The sequence below is a fragment of the Salmo trutta genome, chromosome 20 (assembly GCF_901001165.1).
Source record: "Salmo trutta chromosome 20, fSalTru1.1, whole genome shotgun sequence".
Classification (NCBI taxonomy): Eukaryota; Metazoa; Chordata; class Actinopteri; order Salmoniformes; family Salmonidae; genus Salmo; species Salmo trutta.
Window position 1 is genome coordinate 10,319,143 of NC_042976.1, and position 21,962 is coordinate 10,341,104.

The 21,962-nt window shown below is 43.7% G+C and overlaps 1 pseudogene; it reads right to left on the reverse strand.

Annotated features, from left to right (window-relative positions):
• Window positions 1–21,720: 21,720 nt before the first annotated feature.
• Window positions 21,721–21,962, reverse strand: part of LOC115156288 (glycosyltransferase-like domain-containing protein 1) — a 60,468-nt pseudogene continuing 60,226 nt past the window's right edge.

Genomic DNA, 21,962 nt, shown 5'->3' on the forward strand with positions numbered 1-21,962 from the left:
GCAGCTGGTGTCACGCCCTGACCAGGTGAACTCTGCTATTTTGGTCAGGGTGTGGCATTTCTATGGTTTATTTTCTATGTTTTGGTTATAGCCTTTCTTTGTGTTTTATTTCTATGTTGGGCTCGGGGGTGATTTCCCAATCAGACAGCTGTTGCTTGTTATGTCTGATTGGGAATCACATTTAAGTTCCTTTTCCCCCACGATGTTTGTGGGTTGTTGCCTCTTTTGTTTGAGCTAGTTAACGTTTCGTCTATTCTTTGTCTGTTTTGGTAACGTGTTTATTTGTGTCTAAATAAACATGTGTTCGCTCCCAGCTGCGTTTTGGTCCGCTTCCTTATCACCCGACGACGAGCGTTACAGAACAACCCACCGAACCAGGACCAAGCAGCGGGAGGAAAAGGAGCGCGAGAGATGGGCTCGCGAGGGAAAGGAGTTCTGGACCTGGGAGGAGATCATGTCGGGGAAAGGACCCTGGCGGAGGGATTCCCAGGTCGAGGAGGTGATGCCAGCCGGTGGAAGGAGTCGCAGGCGGCGGTCGAGGAGGCCCGGAAGACACCCCCAAGAAATTTTTTTGGGGGGGCTAATGGGGTGGTCCGGAAGGGCAGAGGAAGAGCCCAGACCACTGTTCTCGTGGGGGATAACGGCGAAGGAGGAGGCAGAGATGTGGCAGGTCCTGGAGGACCTGCGTAGGGACAGCGTGGAGGAAGAGCCTTGGGTGGCAGAGGTGCGCACGGTATCGCCAGTGCGCCTGCACAGCCCAGTGCGCTCTGTGCCAGCACCCCACATTTGCCGGGCTAGGGGGAGTGTTCAGCGAGGACGTGTTGTGCCGGCTCAGCGCTCCTGGCCTCCGGTGCCCCTTCTCGGTCCGATGTATCCTGCGCCGAGGACGCGCACTGTGTCTCCGGTACGGCTGCTCAGGCCAGTGCGTTCTGTGCCAGCGCTCCACACTTGCCAGGCTAAGGTGGGCGTTGAGCCAGAACGGGTGATGTCAGCTGTGCACTCCAGACCTCCAGTGCGCCTCCTCGGTCCAGGATATCCGGCGCCGCTTAGGCGCACTGTGTCGCCGGTGTGCGGTCACGGTCCAACACGTCCTGTGCCAGCACCTCGCCCTTGCCGGGCGAATGTGGTGCGTGTCTACAGTCCAGTCCGGCCCATCCCTGCTCCCCGCACCAAGCCAGTGGTGCGTGTCCCCAGTCCTGTCCGGCCCATCCCTGCTCCCCGCACCAAGCCAGTGGTGCGTGTCCCCAGTCCAGTCCGGCCCGTCCCTGCTCCCCGCACCAGGTTAGTGGTGCGTGTCCCCAGTCCTGTCCGGCCCATTCCTGCTCCCCGCACCAGGTTAGTGGTGCGTGTCCACAGTCCGGCCCGACCCGTCCCTGCTCCTCGCACCAAGCCCACGGTGCGTGTCCTCAGTCCTGTCTGGCCCATCCCTGCTCCCCGCACCAAGCCAGTGGTGCGTGTGTCCAGTCCAGTCCGGCCCGTCCCTGCTCCTCGCACCAAGCCCACGGTGCGTGTCCCCAGTCCAGTCCGGCCCGTCCCTGCTCCCCGCACCAAGCCAGTGGTGCGTGTCCCCAGTCCAGTCCGGCCCGTCCCTGCTCCCCGCACCAAGCCAGTGGTGCGTGTCCCCAGTCCAGTCCGGCCCGCCCCTGCTCCCCGCACCAGGTTAGTGGTGCGTGTCCCCAGTCCTGTCCGGCCCATTCCTGTTCCCCGCACTAGGCCCACGGCGCGTGTCCACAGTCCGGCACGGCCTGTGTCCGGTCCACCGGTGACCAGTCCTGTTCCGGTCGGCGGCTCCGCTCCGGAGCCTGAGCATGCCGCTCCACCGTGGTCCAGTCCGGGCCAGAGGGGTAGGGCTAGGGTGGAGGCAGGGGGAGAAACACGCCCGGGGCCAGAGCCTCCACCGAGGGTGAGGCGCCCACCCGGGTCCCCCCCCAATAGACTTTAGGTTGGTGCGCCGGGAGTACGCACCGTTGGAGGGGGGGTACTGTCACGCCCTGACCAGGTGAACTCTGCTATTTTGGTCAGGGTGTGGCATTTCTATGGTTTATTTTCTATGTTTTGGTTATAGCCTTTCTTTGTGTTTTATTTCTATGTTGGGCTCGGGGGTGATTTCCCAATCAGACAGCTGTCGCTTGTTATGTCTGATTGGGAATCACATTTAAGTTCCTTTTCCCCCATGATGTTTGTGGGTTGTTGCCTCTTTTGTTTGAGCAAGTTAACGTTTCGTCTATTCTTTGTCTGTTTTGGTAACGTGTTTATTTGTGTCTAAATAAACATGTGTTCGCTCCCAGCTGCGTTTTGGTCCGCTTCCTTATCACCCGACGACGAGCGTTACAGCTGGTTTTCTGTTCAACCTCATAATTAATTGTACCCACCTGGTGTTCGAGGACTAACTCAGTCCCTGATTAGAGGAGAACAATGAAAAAATCTAGTGGAACTGGCTTCGAGGTCCAGAGTTGAGTTTGAGGGGTATAGATGCTGGTATAGAGGTATAGATAGTGGTACAGATGCTGGTATATACAGTGAGGGGAAAAAAGTATTTGATCCCTTGCTGATTTTGTATGTTTGCCCACTGACAAAGAAATGATCAGTCTATAATTTTAATGGTAGGTTTATTTGAACAGTGAGAGACAGAATAACAACAAACGCATGTCAAAAATGTTATAAATTGATTTGCATTTTAATGAGGGAAATAAGTATTTGACACCCTCTCAATCAGAAAGATTTCTGGCTCCTAGGTGTCTTTTATACAGGTAACGAGCTGAGATTAGGAGCATACTCCTAAAGGGAATCTCAGCTTGTTACCTGTATAAAAGACACCTGTCCACAGAAGCAATCAATCAATCAGATTCCAAACTCTCCACCATGGCCAATACCAAAGAGCTCTCCAAGGATGTCAGGGACAAGATTGTAGACCTACACAAGGCTGGAATGGGCTACAAGACCATCGCCAAGCAGTTTGGTGAGAAGGTGACAACAGTTGGTGCAAATGGTAGAAACACAAAAGAACTGTCAATCTCCCTCGGCCTGGGGCTCCATGCAAGATCTCATCTCGTGGAGTTGCAATGATCATGAGAACGGTGAGGAATCAGCCCAGAACCACACGGGAGGATCTTGTCAATGATCTCAAGGCAGCTGGGACCATAGTCACCAAGAAAACAATTGGTAACACACTACGCCGTGAAGGATTGAAATCCTGCAGCGCCCGCAAGGTCCCCCTGCTCAAGAAAGCGCATATACATGCCCGTCTGAAGTTTGCCAATGAACATCTGAATGATTCAGAGGACAACTGGGTGAAAGTGTTGTGGTCAGATGAGACCAAAATGTAGCTCTTTGGCATCAACTCAACTCGCCGTGTTTGGAGGAGGAGGAATGCTGCCTATGACCCCAAGAACACCATCCCCACCATCAAACATGGAGGTGGAAACATTATGCTTTGGGGGTGTTTTTCTGCTAAGGGGACAGGACAACTTCACTGCATCAAAGGGACGATGGACGGGGCCATGTACCGTCAAATCTTGGGTGAGAACTTCCTTCCCTCAGCCAGGGCATTGAAAATGGGTCATGGATGGGTATTCCAGCATGACAATGACCCAAAACACACGGCCAAGGCAACAAAGGAGTGGCTCAAGAAGAAGCACATTAAGGTCCTGGAGTGGCCTAGCCAGTCTCCAGACCTTAATCCCATAGAAAATCTGTGGAGGGAGCTGAAGGTTCGAGTTGCCAAACGTCAGCCTCGTAACCTTAATGACTTGGAGAAGATCTGCAAAGAGGAGTGGGACAAAATCCCTCCTGAGATGTGTGCAAACCTGGTGGCCAACTACAAGAAACGTCTGACCCCTGTGATTGCCAACAAGGGTTTTGCCACCAAGTACTAAGTCATGTTTTGCAGAGGGGTCAAATACTTATTTCCCTCATTAAAATGCAAATCATTTTATAACATTTTTGACATGCATTTTTCTGGATATTTTTGTTGTTATTCTGTCTCTCACTGTTCAAATAAACCTACCATTAAAATTATTGACGGATAATTTCTTTATCAGTGGGAAAACGTACAAAATCAGCAGGGGATCAAATACTTTTTCCCCTCACTGTATACCACTGTCTATACCACTATCTATACCTGCAGCTATACCACTATCTATCTATACAACTCTCAATACCACTATCTATACCACTATCTATCTATACCACTATCTCTCTATACCACTATCTATACAGCCTCTATACCACTATCTATCTATACCACTATCTATACCACTATCTATCTATACCACTATCTATACCACTATCTAGGTATACAACTCTCTATACCAGCATCTATACCACTATCTATCTACACCACTAGCTCTCTATACCACTATCTATCTATCCCAGCATCTATACCCCTATCTATCTATACCACTATCTATACGAGCATCTATACCACTATCTATACCACTCTCTATACCAGCATCTATACCACTCTATACCACTACCTATAACACGATATCTCTATACCACTATCTATACAGCATCTATACCACTATCTATCTATACCACTATCTATCTATACCACAATCTATACCAGCATCTATACCACTATCTATACCACTATCTAGGTATACCACTCTCTATACCAGCATCTATACCACTATCTATCTACACCACTATCTCTCTATACCACTATCTATCTTTCCCAGCATCTATACCCCTATCTATCTATACCACATGGTGACATCCTGGACTAGTCCAAAGAGTTGGCACTCTGAATCTGCCACTTTAAAGTCCCTTTGAATGTCAGAAGAACCTGTATCAAATAACACATTAAAGTCCTACACCCAGAAGAGTTGTTTGACAGGTAATAAAATAGTATTTCTGGAGTAGGCCATCATTGTAAATGTGAATTTGTTCTTAACTGACTTGCCTAGTTAAATAAAGGTTAAATAAATAAAATACAACAAAAATTCAAAATAAGATGTCCTAACTGCTTTCATACTCCCCATAGGGCTGGGTGGAAGATCTGTTGTGGAAGTACTAATCAGTTCCCTGTAGAGCTTTTTTGAGGAAGAGACAAAGAGAAGGCTACAGCCACAGGAGTCTGTCTTTCTGACGAGCACACGTCAAATCAAAAATGTTCCAAGCTAAATCAAGATCATTGCATCCTCTGGTAGGCCACCAACCAACTATTGTATTTGTCGAGGCACAAACATGATTTGTATACTATCAGAAAGCCTTGCTCAGTCAGCATATATCCATGTACTGAATGTACAGATAATCCACATAGATACAATTGTAGCTGTGTGGTACTGTACAACAGCGTTCACATCAGTTTCCAATCAGACAACTGCTTTCATACTCCCCAACAGCACTTTTCTGTTTATACATTTGAAAAGCCATGATGGAATGTGCGCTTTCTTTCCTCTCTTTAGCTCAGCAGAGATAAGAGAACATCTGTAATTATGGGAAAGGCATTTTTCTGCATTTTATTATTCTCTAAATCAGATGCCTTGGCAGACCGACTGGGAGAATGATGGGAGAGTGACATACTTAAACTAGCTTTGTGGTTGTGTGTTTCACAAAATCTCCACGGAGAATAAAAGACAGAACGAGCTCCAGCTTTGGGTGACCTCCCTCCTGGCACGCAGAGACACTTTCAAAGACCAAACGAGCCCGGCAAGCCACCAATGCTTTCAGCGCCATATTACACTCTCTACACAACTTCTGACAAAAACCATGAAGGCGGTCTTGGATCCGAGAGACTGAGAGTTTTTGCTGCGTGGGAATGTTTCATCCATTAGCTTGTTTTGTTGAAAGGGGTTGACCAAATGTAGGACGAGGAGCATGGAGGGTATTCTAAACTAATCTGCAACATATGTATAGAAATATGAACAGGTCAGTATTATTAATAGGCACAGTAGGTAGTATCCCTTTAGGTGCAGGGTTAACTGCAGAGTGGTCTGTGAATAAGGGAGCGGTTCAGAGGAATGAACTTGGGATCCCTCTGTCCGACTCCATCCCCAACATGTGAGTCACACTACAGTACAGGGGGGACGGTTTGTTTTCCTTCTCCCAGCCAAGCCTCTGTGTGGTGATTTCGTATAATAACTTTGTCAACCATTCTGTTTTGGAATAGCTCCCCTCTTTGTTCCTTTTTGAAAGAGCTTCACGGCAACGGACGTCTGCCTTCTTTCATTGAAAAAGAAAAGTCCTTCAAAAAGTGAGATGAGGCAAAACAACACAGTGTCCCTGTGAAACACATGCCACGTTCTAACCACCAGGCCCATTAAAACACAGCCTCAGTAATACAGTGTCCCTGTGAAACACATGCCACGTTCTAACCACCAAGCCCATTAAAACACAGCCTCAGTAATACAGTGTCCCTGTGAAACACATGCCACGTTCTAACCACCAAGCCCATTAAAACACAGCCTCAGTAATACAGTGTCCCTGTGAAACACATGCCACGTTCTAACCACCAGGCCCATTAAAACACAGCCTCAGTAATACAGTGTCCCTGTGAAACACATGCCACGTTCTAAGCACCGGGCCCATTAAAACACAGCCTCAGTAATACAGTGTCCCTGTGAAACACATGCCACGTTCTAACCACCAAGCCCATTAAAACACAGCCTCAGTAATACAGTGTCCCTGTGAAACACATGCCACGTTCTAACCACCAAGCCCATTAAAACACAGCCTCAGTAATACAGTGTCCCTGTGAAACACATGCCACGTTCTAACCACCAAGCCCATTAAAACACAGCCTCAGTAATACAGTGTCCCTGTGAAACACATGCCATGTTCTAACCACCAGGCCCATTAAAACACAGCCTCAGTAATACAGTGTCCCTGTGAAACACATGCCACGTTCTAACCACCAAGCCCATTAAAACACAGCCTCAGTAATACAGTGTCCCTGTGAAACACATGCCACGTTCTAAACACCGGGGCCAATAAAACACAGCTTCAGCTCCTAAAGAACATGACAGCATATTGATAGCATATGACTGTCACTTGAGGAAAAACACCTTCATTTTTTAAATTTAACTTCTTGTCAGGGAACACTGTCACAGAGAAATCCAATGGTCCATATGGCTACAGTAAAAAGACTGGAATAAGCGCTAGCTGGGCTCTGCTAATTACTCTACCCTTAATGCTGCCTCTCCTGGGACAGGGCTCATCTGAAGCCTCATGGAGAATTGAGGCTCGCCTTTATTTAAAAATGTATTTGCTTTCCTCAAGAGTTGCATTTTTAAATAACTCCCCGGATTTCTGTGACAGTTGCAGAAGTCCTTTGATCGGCCTACACTTGGGTTAAGGTTTGATTTGCTGAATTCAGTTTCCATGTGTGGTAAACGAACTCGCCACTTCAAAGACTGTTCTTTATTTATACGTTTATCTATGTGAATTGATGCATTTTCTGTTTCCTTTATTGTGTTCTAGGAACAAATGTGGCAACACAGCATGAGTAGTAACGACTGGCATATGGCACAGTAAATAACTGTAAGGAACTATACAGTTAACTGGGAAGCACTTTATCTTATGGTACTTTTTCTACAGTCTCTTTACATGTTATAACATTCACAAATCATCTACCGTCTCTTTACATGTTATAACATTCACAAATCATAGCTCACAACTGCCTGATATTGCATGCTATTAAATGGTGGTTATTATTCATAGGTTAACACCAGTGGAGGCTGCTGAGAGGAGAACGGCTCATAATAATGGCTGGAACGGAGCGAATGGAACGCCATCAAACCATGTGTTTGATGCATTTGATACCATTCCACTTATTCCACTTCAGCTATTACCATCCTCCCCAATTAAGATTCCACCAAACTCCTGTGGTTAATACTGCATAATTACAAAAAAAAATTGTAAATACCTGATTAACAACTGATGGATTGCATGTAGCGAATAGATTTTTGTCAAAGACCTTGACAGTTATAGTAAAGCCATTAGAGAGATGATCAACATATGTATTCATCATCTCACTCAGTCGCCACAGTGACATAACAGGTCTTCTTATATGGAAACATATATCAGATGTCATGAGGAAAACAGTTGCGTCTTATCCATATCCACATGAACATTTAAAAAACACATTTCCCAAGACCAGAGATGGTCTTTCTTTTAGCTTGCCATTCCATGCTGGAGGTGTTGTTTCAGTCTAAACTCAGACGGCCTCAGAACCAAGAGGACAGAATGGGACAACCAGGCTTTCGCCTGATGCATGAAATTAATGTTGCTGCACTTTGTTGATAATCAAAATGCCCCAAACCAAAATTTTCTTACTTTCAAATTCAAATAGCAGTCCTTTTCTCCATCTTCCATCTTTCAAAATAGTTTATATATATATAAAAAAAAGTGAGTTTTCATTTCAATATCCAGAATAATACCGTCCGTCAAATAGGCAAACTATCTGCAGGAGTCAGTCATTTCTTGAAAATTTGCATCAGCCTTTGACATGAGGAAAAATGATATCACCCTAGTTCATGGATGTATGGACGTCTATTTCATTGTGAGGCTTAGACAAATGAATAAGCCACGTGCTCAGGGCCTCCAGAAACAATGATGCACTCATCTAACCGACCTACACATTAAGGAATGAACCGTTTTCCCTTTATTTGACCCGTGGCAGAAAGACACGACTAATTACCAGAGAAAGAATGATTCTCACTTGGCTGTATGTATAAGTGGAGGGGATGGGATAGGGAGTGACAACAGACCCCCAAATGTATCACCAAGACATGGAGAGAGATCACGGTACGTTGATTCTCATGGGTTAGGTTTTGTGTAGCCTTTCTCCTTCCTTAGCTACCTTACTACAAAGTAGACTGTACAGTATGTCACCTTCTAAAACTCTCTGGAAATATACTGTAACAAAATACTATAAAAAAGTGATTTGATAATTATGTTCTTATCAGAAACTAATAAACATGGAATATTAACTAAATAAAAGGTGGTGCAAACAAACACGTCAGTAATGTTTCCATCGGACTTAAGTTGGGGATATTCAGTTTTCCAAAATCGAAATGGGGAAAGTGGTCACAAGTTGGCTGTTTTGAGTGAAACAGTCCTAGATCAACAGTCATGTACAAATCAAAACACACACACACACACTTTCAGATTAAACAACTCCTACACGCACACACTTTCAGAACACACAACTCCTACACTAAACACACACACAGGCAGTACACATGACACCAACTGTTCAAAGCAACGTGTATTAACAGGCCAATGAAAAGGTTTAATGCATTCAGTGTTTTATGGACTCTGCTATAAAACCTTTATGAGTGGGGTGGCATTTTGCGAAGGGGAGACGGCAGCATTGTTATGGACTTCACGGCATCGTCAGGACGTGAACTGGGTCTGTTGTGGCTGCCCTGCTAGTCTATGGCCACTAGGAGCATGATAAAGACTGCACGGATGAAGCGACTATAGGAGTATGGAAAAGAGGTCATGGGTAGAGGAACAGTGGATGTGAAGTAGATATTAAGGCCAAGGTTAGGCTTGTGGTTGAGGCTAGGGTTAGGGTTGAACAGGGATGTGAAACAAAGCCAGGGTTGTGGTTAAGGTTAGGGTTGAACAGGGATGTGAAATTAAGCCAGGGTTAGGGTTGTGGTTGAGGCTAGGGTTATGGTTGAATCGGGATGTTGACGTGAAGCTAGGGTTAGGGTTGAACCGGGATGTTGACATGAAGCTAGAGTTAGGGTTGAACCGGGATGTGCCATGAAGCTAGGGTTAGGGTTGAACCGGGATGTTGACATGAAGCTAGGGTTAGAGTTGAACCAGGATGTTGACATGAAGCTAGGGTTAGAGTTGAACCAGGATGTTGACATGAAGCTAGGGTTAGGGTTGAACCGGGATGTTGACATGAAGCTAGGGTTAGGGTTGAACCAGGATGTTGACATGAAGCTAGGGTTAGGGTTGAAGCAGGATGTGCCATGAAGCTAGGATTAGGGTTGAACCGGGATGTTGACATGAAGCTAGGGTTAGAGTTGAACCAGGATGTGCCATGATGCTAGGGTTAGGGTTGAAGCGGGATATTGACATGATGCTAGGGTTAGGGTTGAACCGGGATGTTGACATGATGCTAGAGTTACGTTATCACTACCTTCACATCTTATCTGTTCACAATCAGGACAGAATAGAAAGGAATCAGGTGTGAGGGATATTGATTAATTGATGGAAGGATGCATAATCCCAGCGTATTGATTAATTGATGGAAGGATGCATAATCCCAGCGTATTGATTAATTGATGGAAGGATGCATAATCCCAGCGTATTGATTAATTGATGGAAGGATGCATAATCCCAGCGTATTGATTAATTGATGGAAGGATGCATAATCCCAGCGTATTGATTAATTGATGGAAGGATGCATAATCCCAGCGTATTGATTAATTGATGGAAGGATGCATAATCCCAGCGTATTGATTAATTGATGGAAGGATGCATAATCCCAGCGTAAAGAAAAGCTCAGTACTACGAATCAGGTTTGAGGAGCTAGCGAGGTAACTATGGCAACGAACGAACCTGATCCGGGGCAGGCTAACTCAGCGCTAACTCCATTTATCTTAAATGAAGTGTCTGAGCTACAAGTTGAGGACCAATGAAATCAGATACCCTCCGTCTAGCAAAGACTGTCATCATCCCTTTCATTTGAGGAAGATGACTGATGAAATATATTATTCATTAAAACCTCTTTGGGCTAGAGGGCAGTATTTTCACGTCCGGATGAAAAGTGTGCCCAAAGTAAACTGCCTGCTACTCAGGCCCAGAAGCTAGGCTATGCATATTATTAGTAGATCAGGATAGAAAACACACTGAAGTTTCTAAAACTGTTTGAATAATGTCTGTGAGTATAACAGAACTGATTTGGCAGGCGAAACCCCGAGCACAATCCATCCAGGGAAAAAAAGTTTTGAGGTCAATGTGTTTTCCCTTACCTTTCTATGGGAAGCTCTTTTTAATAGGAATATGCTTGCAGTTCCTATGGCTTCCACTAGATGTCAACAGTCTTTAGAAATTGGTTGATGTTTTTCTTTTGAGAAATGAAGAAGTATTCCTGTTCATTCCATGTGTCACTCAGATGCACTCAAGTCTTTTGGTGCGCGACCTGGAAGGTGCTTCACGTAGTTTTTTTACGGTATTAGAAACAGTTCATTCCGTCTTAAATCTGATCAATTATTTACGTTTTAGGGTACCCAAGGTTGGATTAGGAAAGTTGTTTGAAATGTTTGGACCAAGTTTACAGGTAACTTATTAGATACTTTGTAGGCATGTTGGGCGAGTTGTTGTATTTCTGAATCAAACGCGCCATATAAATGGACATTTTTGGGACATAAAGAACAACATTATCGAACAAAAGGACCATTTGTGATGTTACTGGGATATTTTGGAGTGCCAACAGAAGAAGATTGTCAAAGGTAAGGCATTAATTATATTGCTATTTCTGTCTTTTGTCGCACACGTGCCTGGTTGAAATCTCATTTTCATGTGTTTATATGCGGGGTGCTGTCCTCAGATAATCGCATGGTGTGCTTTCGACGTAAAGCCTTTTTGAAATCTGATACCTTGGCTGGATTAACAAGAAGTTAAGCTTTATTCTGATGTATAACACTTGTTATGTTTTATGAATCTTTATTATGAGTATTTCTGTTTTTGAATTTGGCGCGCTGCAATTTCACTGGGTGTTGTCAAATCAATCCCATTAACGGGATTCGTGCGAGAGTGGGATAGAAGGGATCCCTAAGTAAATCAAATGTGTTTTTGTGTGTAAAAAAAGTATATAATGTTAAAATACCTATCAAATTACACACTTGCTTTCTAAACTGTAGGTTTTCGTGAAATGTAATTGTTATTCATTTTGTTACAGCAGCAATCAACCATAGACATACACAATGGCGTGCGAAAGTATTCAACCCCCTTGGCATTTTTCCTATTTTGTTGCCTTACAACCTGGAATTAAAATAGATTTTTTGGGGGGTTTGTATCATTTGATTTACACAACATGCCTACCACTTTCAAGATGCAAAATATTTTTTTATTGTGAAACAGACAAGAAACAAGACAATATAACGGAAAACTTGAGCGTGCATAACTATTCATTCCCCCAAAGTCAATACTTTGTAGAGCCACCTTTTTCAGCAATTACAGCTGCAAGTCTCTTGGGGTATGTCTCTATAAGCTTGGAACATCTAGCCACTGGGATTTTGCCCATTCTTAAAAGGCAAAACTGCTCCAGCTCCTTCAAGTTGGATGGGTTCCGCTGGTGTACAGCAACTTTGTCATACTACAGATTCTCAATTCGATTGAGGTCTGGGCATTGACTAGGCCATTCCAAGACATTTAAATGTTTTCCCTTAAACCACTCAAGTGTTGCTTTTGCAGTATGCTTAGGGCCATTGTCCTGCTGGAAGGGGAACCTCCGTCCTAGTCTCAAATCTCTGGAAGACTGAAACAGGTTTCCCTTAAGAATTTCCCTGTATTTAGCACCATCCATCATTCCTTCAATTCTGACCAGCTTCCCAGTCCCTGCTGATGAAAAACATCCCCACAGCATGATGCTGCCACCAACATGCTTCACTGTGGGGATGGTATTCTCGGGGTGATGAGAGGTGTTGGGTTTGCGCCAGACATAGCGTTTTCCTTGATGGCCAAAAAGCTCAATTTTAGTCGAATCTGACCAGAATACCTTCTTCCATATGTTTGGGGAGTCTCCCACATGCCTTTTGCAAACACCAAACGTGTTTGCTTACTTTTTTCTTTAAGCAATGGCTTTTTTTCTGGCCACTCTTCCGTAAAGCCCAGCTCCTTGGAGTGTACGATTTAAAGCGGTCCTATGGACAGACACTCCAATCTCAGCTGTGGAACTTTGCAGCTCCTTCAGGGTTATCTTTGGTCTCTTTGTTACCTCTCTGATTATTGTCCTCCTTGACTGGTCCGTGAGTTTTGGTGGGTGGCCCTCTCTTGGCAGGTTTGTTGTGGTGCCATATTCTTTCCATTTTTTAATAATGGATTTAATGGTGCGCCATGGGATGTTCAAAGTTATTGATATTTTTTTATAACCCAACCTTGATCTGTACTTCTCCACAACGTTGTCCCTGACCTGTTTGGAGAGCTCCTTGGTCTTCATGGTGCCGCTTGCTTGGTGGTGCCCCTTGCTTAGTGGTGTTGCAGACTCTGGGGCCTTTCAGAACAGGTGTAAATATACTGAGATCATGTGACAGATCATGTGACACTTAGATTGCACACAGGTGGACTTTATTTATCTAATTATGTGACTTCTGAAGGTAACTGGTTGCACGAGATCTTATTTAGGGGCTTCATAGCAAAGGGGTGACCAGAAACATGACCAAATACAAACAGTGTAGCTATTCCCTCCGCAAGGCAATCAAACAAGCTAAGCGTCAGTATAGAGACAAAGTACAGTCGCAATTCAACGGCTCAGACACGAGAGGTATGTGGCAGGGTCTACAGTCAATCACGGACTATAAAAGGAAAACCAGCCCCGTTGCGGACCAGGATGTATTGGTCCCAGACAGACTAAACAACTTCTTTGCTCGCTTTGAGGACAATACAGTGCCACTGACACGGCCCGCTACCAAAACCTGAGGGATCTCCTTCACTGCAACCTACGTGAACAAAACATTTAACGTGTCAACCCTCGCAAGGCTGTAGGCCCAGACGGCATCCCCAGCCACGTCCTCAGAGCATGCGCAGACCAGCTGGCTGGTGTGTTTACGGACATATTCATTCAATCCTTATCCCAGTCTGCTGTCCCCGCATGCTTCAAGAGGGCCACCATTGTTCCTGTTCCCAAGAAAGCTAAGGTAACTGAGCTAAATGACTACCGCCCTGTAGCTCTCACTTCTGTCATCATGAAGTGCTTTGAAAGACTAGTCAAGGACCATATCACCTCCACCCTACCTGACACCCTAGACCCACTCCAATTTGCTTATTACCCCAATAGGTCACAGACGACGCAATTGCAATCACACTGCCCTAACCTATCTGGACAAGAGGAATACCTATGTGAGAATGCTATTCATCGACTACAGCTCAGCATTTAACACCATAGTACCCTCCAAACTCGTCATCAAGCTCGAGACCCTGGGTCTCGACCCCGCCCTGTGCAACTTGGTCCTGGACTTCCTGACGGGCCACCCCCAGGTGGTGAGGGTAGGTAACAACATCTCCACCCCGCTGATCCTCAACACTGGGGCCCCACAAGGGTGCGTTCTCAGCCCTCTCCTGTACTCCCTGTTCACCCACGACTGTGTGGCCATGCCCGCCTCCAACTCAATCATCAAGTTTGCAGACGACACTATAGTGGTAGGCTTGATTACCAACAACGACAAGACGGCTACAGGGAGGAGGTGAGGGCCCTCGGAGTGTGGTGTCAGGAAAATAACCTCACACTCAACGTCAACAAAACAAAGGAGATGATTGTGGACTTCAGGAAACAGCAGAGGGAGCACCCCCCTATCCACATCGATGGGACAGCAGTGGAGAGGGTAGAACGTTTTAAGTTCCTCGGCGTACACATCATAGACAAACTGAAATGGTCCAACCACACAGACAACGTGGTGAAGAAGGCACAGCAGTGCCTCTTCAACCTCAAGAGCGTCCTGTCGGGCTGTATCACCGCCTGGTACGGCAACTGCTCCGCCCATAACCGTAAGGCTCTCCAGAGGGTAGTGAGGTCTGCACAACGCATCACCGGGGGCAAACTACCTATTTTGCAAACTACCTCCCCGAGCCACCGCCTGTTCACCCCGATATCATCCAGAAGGCGAGGTCAGTACAGGTGCATCAAAGCAGGGACCGAGAGACTGAAAAACAGCTTATATCTCAAGGCCATCAGACTGTTAAACAGCCATCACTAACATTGAGTGGCTGCTGCCAACATACTGACCAACTCCAGCCACTTTAATAATGGAAAAATATATGTAATAAATGTATCACTAGCCACTTTAAACAATGCCACTTTTATATGTTTACATACACTACATTACTCATCTCATTTGTATATACTGTACTCTATACCATCTACTGCATCTTGCCATCTTGATGTAATGTATCACTAGCCACTTTAAACAATGGCACTTTTATATGTTTTCATATCCTACATTACTCATCTCATATGTATATACTGTACTCTATACCATCCACTGCATATTGCCTATGCCGTTCTATACCATCAGTCATTCATATATTTTTTATGTACATATTCTTAGTCATTCCTTTACACTTGTGTGTATAAGGTAATTGTTGTGAAATTGTTAGGTTAGATTACTCGTTGGATATTACTGCATTGTCGGAACTAGAAGCACAAGCATTTCGCTACACTCGCATTAACATCTGCTAACCGTTTGTATGTGACAAATAACAATTTATTTAATTTACATATGCATGCACCACTTTTCCGTTTTGAATTTTTTCGAATTTTTGAGTAATTTTTTCGAATTGTTGAGTTATTTAAAAAAAATATATATATATTTTTCACTTCACCAATTTGGACTATTTTCTGTATGTCAATTACATGAAATCCAAATAAAAATCAATTTAAATTACAGGTTGTAATGTAACAAAATAGGAAAAACGCCAAGGGGGATGAATACTTTTGCAAGGCACAGCAGTTTCCATTCAAGTCAAGACTGGCAGCCATTGCTAGTGTACCCATGAGTATAACAGTCAAATTGCCAGGGTTAGAGGTTCCAAACGCCTTCTATGGATTATATGACTATGGCCACAACACAACAAGCTGTTTTACAGACAGAAGGAGGAGCGGGAGAAAGATGATTGTGCATTTATAAGCACAAAGACAAAATTACCAATAAGTGTACCATCTTTAACCGTACCATCTTTAACCGCCTTGATTTAAATATTAATCTAACCGTATCATCTTTAACAGCCTTGAATTAAATGCTGCTCTAAACGTACCATCTATATTTAAATAATAATCTAACTGTACCACTGTCCACAAACTTAGCGGGCTGTGCTGTTTGTTTCTCTACAATACCGTGCTAGAGTACGACGTGAACAGGCTGACACACTTTGGTTAGCGCAAGAGAAATTACAAGTTAACTACCAGGTGGAGGAGAATAACCAAAGGACTAAATTTGTTAACAGTGTTTAAACATGGAATGTATTTTTATTTACATTTTTACAGATTAATACGTGTTAGTGGTAAATTGCAGTGATGTGTCATGTAGTGTTTGGTGCCCATTTAATTGAATGATACTGACGGTTACACATTGCATTATGGTCCGCTCTGTACAGGGCTAAATATTGGAGATGAGAGGGTTTCATTACGGGTAGGACCGGGAGAACAAGTCCGGTAAATTGCTTTAGGGGGATGTGTGTGAACACCAAATAGATACTTTTTCTTCAGAAAAATTACAAATCGGACCTACACCAAACAAATGAATTCCAAGGGACTTACAACAGGGACCCTGAATAGGCAATCTAGGACTTGAATGGGATTCAAAGCATCAAAGATGTCATTATCTCCTAGTAACCCATCGACCTCCATGCTACTTGACAATACCTTAGGCATTATGTCAATAGAAAATACAGGCACCATACTGAGGGCTCTGTGTGTACTCACTACTCTTACTAACAGAATACAGGCACCAAACTGAGGGCTCTGTGTGTACTCACTACTCCTACTAACAGAATACAGTCACCATACTGAGGGCTCTGTGTGTACTCACTACTCCTAATAACAGAATACCGTCACCATACTGAGGGCTCTGTGTGTACTCACTACTCTTACTAACAGAATACAGGCACCATACTGAGGGCTCTGTGTGTACTCACTACTCCTACTAACAGAATACAGTCACCATACTGAGGGCTCTGTGTGTACTCACTACTCCTACTAACAGAATACCGTCACCATACTGAGGGCTCTGTGTGTACTCACTACTCTTACTAACAGAATACAGTCACTATACTGAGGGCTCTGTGTGTACTCACTACTCTTACTAACAGAATACAGGCACCATACTGAGGGCTCTGTGTGTACTCACTACTCCTACTAACAGAATACAGTCACCATACTGAGGGCTCTGTGTGTACTCACTATTCCTACTAACAGAATACAGGCACCATACTGAGGGCTCTGTGTGTACTCACTACTCCTACTAACAGAATACAGTCACCATGATGAGGGCTCTGTGTGTACTCACTACTCCTACTAACAGAATACAGTCACCATACTGAGGGCTCTGTGTGTACTCACTACTCCTACTAACAGAATACAGGCACCATACTGAGGGCTCTGTGTGTACTCACTACTCCTACTAACAGAATACAGTCACCATACTGAGGGCTCCGTGTGTACTCACTACTCTTACTAACAGAATACAGGCACCATACTGAGGGCTCTGTGTGTACTCACTACTCCTACTAACAGAATACAGTCACTATACTGAGGGCTCTGTGTGTACTCACTACTCCTACTAACAGAATACAGTCACCATACTGAGGGCTCTGTGTGTACTCACTAGTGTACTCAGTCCCCATGCAGCCTACCCCTAAAAACACAGATGCCCTACAGTATGTTCTCATAAAAAAAAAGTTGAATTCAAATATTAAAAATCTGTTTTAAACATCTTTTTCCTCTTTGTCGTATGAGCCCGTTTTGGACAAATTCTGTTTTATTGGCCTGCTTTTACTCCATAAAACATCAAGGGTACATGAGAAGGCGAAGGATTCAGGTTGCTGCTAGCAACACTAAAGGGGAATATGCTTTGAGAAGTGGGTAGATTGAAAGGGGAAGGAGGTTAAACAATGCTGCAGTTAGGCCTATATGGTTCATTCCTGATGATAAGGTTAACCTTAAACCTTTCCATCCTCCGCTAATGGAAGTGTCTGCTCTACCTTGAATACATGGTTGTAAGGTATTCTCTAAAGAGGCTGATCCATTATTTAAACCGTGGTAGTACATGATTGCTGTGATAGTACAGGCAGTCTGGGCATGACACATTATGAGAGCTCCATCTGAAATTGAATGGACCAAAGACATTCACTTGTCAGAAATGGATTCTAGTATTGTAATATGTTGAACATTCTCAAAACAAAAACAAATACTATATTCTGCAAAAGAAATACAAAACAAAGGAACATTTTCTTTTTTTAACTTTGAACCAGTTGCAGTGGTATTTACAAGAAATCAGAGAGCAAACAGACAAACCTGCATTGACACCAGCAGACGAAGAAAAATACTATTTCGGTACTTCAGCAGGCTTTCAGGGAGACTCCAGGTCTGGCAGGTGGAGAGGTAGAGAATAGCATTTCAACCCACAACTTGGCTGCAACTCTGTTAGGAGTGGTGGTGGGGGGGGGGGGGGACGGACGGACGACGATTTGCAGCCCCACGTCCTCTCCAGTACAAAGGATAAAAATGGATACAACCGGATATATGAGGTGGTACCGCCTTTGGGAAACATGAAAGACTTTACACATGTTTCCTTCTTTTCTCTTTTTTTCAAATAGAAACCACAGTAGACATGAAAGACTCTCTCTCGCACGTGAAGATGGGGGACGTTTACAGCCGGCATAATGTCTCCAAAAAGGCATGGCTTTGATTTGAGCCGAGCGGAGAAGAGTAGAGCTGAGTGGAGAGAGAGGTGGTGGGGACAGGCTGTCTGAAGCCACCACAGGTTTGTGGCCCGTGGCTCCATGTCAGGAAGCTATGACGACGTCCCCCCGAGAATCTCCCTCCCTCGCTACGCTGCAGACTTTCCATCAACCTTTAAATCCATCTCATTCTGCCACTTCTGAGCAGATCTGTGGAGACTGGAGGCTACTGCCTGACCTGCCTCGCCTTGGGCCCAGTTTCAGTCTCTGTCTGTCAGGGATGGTGGTCCTCTTCGCATGCCAGCAGACTCCTGAAGTCCTCCTTCAGAGCATCCCAGGAATAGACACTAGTGTCAACCTAAAGTAGAACACAGATGAAAGAATAAAAGGCAGGAATAAGGTGTGGTGTCAAATGTCAATTTACAGTGCCCAGGTATAGATTACAGATACCCTGCTGTAGGAGTGAGAGCATTACATTAACATTACCAGTGGTTGAAAAAGTACCCAATTGTCATACTTGAGTAAAAGTAAAGACATCTTAAAAGAAAGTAAAAGTGAAAGTCAACCAGTAAAATGAGTAAAAGTCTAAAAGTATTTGGTTTTAAATATGTATCAAAAGGAAATGTAATTGCAAAAATATACTTTAGTATCAAAAGTAAAAGTCTAAATCATTTCAAATTGCTTATATTAAGCAAACCAGACAGCACAATTATATATATATATATATATATATATATATATATATATATATATATATATATATATATATATAATATATATATATATATAATATAATATATATTTTACATTTACGGAGAGCCAGGGGCACACTACAATACACAGACATAATTTACAAATGAAGCATTTGCCCAGGGATGTTCTCTTGAGGGCTAGTTAGCGGGACAACTTCCGGTGAAACTGGAGGGCGCGCAATTCAAATAAATAATCATACAAATTATGGATATTAAACATTTAGGTACATACAAGTGTCTTATATCGGTTGAAAGCTTAAATTCTTGTTAATCTAACTGCACCGTCCGAATTACAGTAGCTATTACAGCGAAAGCATGCCATGCAATTGTTTGAGGACGGCGCTCCAAATCAAAATATTTTTCCACCGGCACAGGTTTCATAAATTCACAAATAACGATTAAATATTAACTTACTTTTTGAAAATCTTCCTCTGATTTGTCATCCAAAGGGTCCCAGGTATAACATGAAGTGTCGTTTTGTTAGATAAAATCCTTCTTTATATCCCAAAAAGTCAGTTTAGTTGGTGCCATCGATTATATTAATACACTTGTTCAACATGCAGAGAAAGGAATCTGAAAATCTACCCCTAAACTTTGTTTCAACAAGTCAAGATATGTTTCTACTTACTCCTCAGATACCCTAAAATGTAATCAAACTATAATATTTCTTACAGAAAGAAGTATGTTCAATAGGAAACCGATTTTAGCAGGGGCGTCTTGTCTTCATCGCGGGCCCAAACACGAATTTCCAAAACTGTGTCCCTGTACTAAAACTGATAATTCTTATTAGTTTTTGAAGTTGCAAGCCTGAAACCTTGAACATAGACTGCTGACACCCTGCGGAAGCCATAGGAATTGCATTCTGTGTGCTAGAATTCAGTATGCCCCTATACTTTCCATTCTAAGAGCATGGTCTCTCCTCAAAAATAAATTCTGGTTGGTTTTTCTTTGGATTTTCTTCTACCATACCTATTGTGTTATATTCTCCTACATTATTTTAACATTTCTACAAACTTCAAAGTGTTTTCTTTCCAATGGTGCCAATTATATGCATATCCTGGCTTCAGGGCCTGAGCAACAGGCAGTTTACTTTGGGCACGTCATTCAGGCGGAAATTGAGAAAGAAGAGGCCTAGCCCTAAGAAGTTGATAAGTGCATGAATCACTGAACATTACAGAGCTGGTTTAGAGTACAGATACCCTGCTGTAGGAGGGAGAGCATTACATGAATATTACAGAGCAGGTGTAGATTACAGATACCCTGCTGTAGGAGGGAGAGCATTACATGAATATTACAGAGCAGGTGTAGATTACAGATACCCTGCTGTAGGAGGGAGAGCATTACATAAATATTACAGAGCAGGTGTAGATTACTGATACCCTGCTGTAGGAGGGAGAGCATTACATGAATATTACAGAGCAGGTGTAGATTACAGATACCCTGCTGTAGGAGGGAGAGCATTACATGAATATTACAGAGCAGGTGTAGATTACTGATACCCTGCTGTAGGAGGGAGAGCATTACATGAATATTACAGAGCAGGTGTAGATTACAGATACCCTGCTGTAGGAGGGAGAGCTTTACATAAATATTACAGAGCAGGTGTAGATTACAGATACCCTGCTGTAGGAGGGAGAGCATTACATGAATATTACAGAGCAGGTGTAGATTACAGATACCCTGCTGTAGGAGGGAGAGCATTACATGAATATTACAGAGCAGGTGTAGATTACAGATACCCTGCTGTAGGAGGGAGAGCATTACATAAATATTACAGAGCAGGTGTAGATTACAGATACCCTGCTGTAGGAGGGAGAGCATTACATAAATATTACAGAGCAGGTGTAGATTACAGATACCCTGCTGTAGGAGGGAGAGCATTACATAAATATTACAGAGCAGGTGTAGATTACAGATACCCTGCTGTAGGAGGGAGAGCATTACATGAATATTACAGAGCAGGTGTAGATTACAGATACCCTGCTGTAGGAGGGAGAGCATTACATGAATATTACAGAGCAGGTGTAGATTACAGATACCCTGCTGTAGGAGGGAGAGCATTACATGAATATTACAGAGCAGGTGTAGATTACAGATACCCTGCTGTAGGAGGGAGAGCATTACATAAATATTACAGAGCAGGTGTAGATTACAGATACCCTGCTGTAGGAGGGAGAGCATTACATGAATATTACAGAGCAGGTGTAGATTACAGATACCCTGCTGTAGGAGGGAGAGCATTACATGAATATTACAGAGCAGGTGTAGATTACAGATACCCTGCTGTAGGAGGGAGAGCATTACATGAATATTACAGAGCAGGTGTAGATTACAGATACCCTGCTGTAGGAGGGAGAGCATTACATGAATATTACAGAGCAGGTGTAGATTACAGATACCCTGCTGTAGGAGGGAGAGCATTACATGAATATTACAGAGCAGGTGTAGATTACAGATACCCTGCTGTAGGAGGGAGAGGGCAACGGAAAACATACATATTTAATTAAACAAAAACATCAAAGCACGGGCTGAACACCGTTCACTTTTATCATAAAAAATACATTTTACCCTGAACTGGGACAGATTTTACATAACTGAACTAGTATTATTTTTTAAAGATTCACATTTTTT